The sequence below is a fragment of the Anopheles marshallii genome, chromosome 3 (assembly GCF_943734725.1).
Source record: "Anopheles marshallii chromosome 3, idAnoMarsDA_429_01, whole genome shotgun sequence".
NCBI classification, from domain to species: domain Eukaryota; kingdom Metazoa; phylum Arthropoda; class Insecta; order Diptera; family Culicidae; genus Anopheles; species Anopheles marshallii.
The window spans coordinates 72,363,667-72,365,521 of record NC_071327.1 but is presented as its reverse complement, the minus strand read 5'-3'; positions in this window follow the sequence as shown (position 1 = coordinate 72,365,521).

The following is a 1,855-nucleotide window of genomic DNA, read 5'->3' as shown; positions in this document are numbered from 1 at the left end:
ATATTTTCTTATGTCAATAATTCGTAATCAAACGGAGGTCTTACAGCATACCTGAAACCATTATCATTGTACAAAAGTAGAAGATAGTCGACATACTTGATACATAAATTGAGCATCGCAAATTAGTTACTATTAAATGTACTTTGTAGCCTGGGGCTTTAACTCAACAGACGTTCTATTGAGTGAGATATTGGTGACTATTCTTTATAGAACTCAGACTCAGAATTAAAGTGAAGGTTTCAATAATTCCCAAGTAGATGCCCTGTCTTCCTTTTTATTTACTGCATTTCACAAGTAACATAACCTACATAGTGTGTCTGAACTCATGCAACATTGCTGTCCGAGTCCAAACGTTGAGAAGATGTTAATCAGTACTGCATATATCTTCCTCCAGACTGCTTCGAAATGTGTATCAGTCTTACGAATTAAATAATTGCCTTCGCCATGACATGCATCCCTACGGTAACGCGACAAGGTGCACCTTCGAGCAACATTGTAAAGGGCACCAGTACAGTACACCCTTATGCAATCGTATGTACCGGCACCGACATAAATCATATCGAAAAGTAGATCGAACATCGTTTCGACTGTTCCATACTGTGCGCGAATAAACTTCGAATAAAGCACACAAAACACTAAGCAAAATCGTGATTGAAGTTTTTAATAAACATTCATCAGTTTTTTAAATGAAAACACAACTAGAAAGTAGTTGCATAACACATGACCAAACACAATAATGTTTAAATTCTGCTTCAATCAACTTCACTTCTCATTACCAATCAGACGACGACACAGACCTCGGACGGTCGGTTTCAAATGGCCGTAACGAAATGATTATCTTCACTATGGTTGCAAGCAATCATTGAAAAACGGCCACGGTCCGCGGTGTTGTTCTAGGAAATGCATCATGTGCATCTCTGCATTCACTTGGCCGCGGCACAGGTGTTTCCATGGTTTCCATGGCTTGCCAGTTGGAGTACGGCCACATCCTCACGTGTTGCCCGTGTGCTCTCGTGGCTTTTGCAGGTAGAGAGATAAGCACTGGAGAGCAGCAATAAAAAAAAACAACAACATTAAAATTAAACAAATGCACTCGGCGCTCCACACGCATGGTCCGAGCGGCAAGCAGCAACAAGCTGCAGCAAATGTAAATAGGAATTACTTTATAACATTACAAACAAACACAACCGGCGAGCAAAAAACCAGCAACAACACGAACGAACGCCCCATACAGAACCGATACGAACCGATTGTGATCAGTGTTCGCGTGATATGCAGTTTCTGTGAACTAAATTCATAACTTTGACTAATGGACGCACTTTAAATTTATTGCACAAGGTTGACTTGCTAATGTTGCCCGCACCGCACCGGGTACGTTCCCTCCATCTCCACGGTGTCTTCCATTCGCTGCGTGTCGTGGCAGCTCTATCTCTCTTTCTGCTGCTTTGCTCGTTGTCGTTGCCTGGTTCTTGCCTGTGTCTGCCCTGACCCCTACCGATCCCAGGCAGTACACGCAGGAACGCATGTACGTTATCCGGTTTAATAGGAATGGTACAACCGAACGCATCTCACACCGTCTGTTTTTTTTTTCCTCCTCATCCACCATCTCTTTCCGGCTTATTTTTGCACGGCTAGCTCGGTTCGCCGGATGGTTCTGGTGGTAGGTGCATCTCCAGAAACCCGATCATGTTACCATCTGTTGCCCCTTTGAACCGAATGGCACGGTTCTCCTATCGTCGCCGGTTTTGAGGACGACCTGCCGCTCCGTGCAACGTATGACTCGCTTATTTTCCGTTTTCTTCACTGTTTTGGGGGCGGATTGCACACGCAAAGCTATTTTTCCACCAGCGCCAGC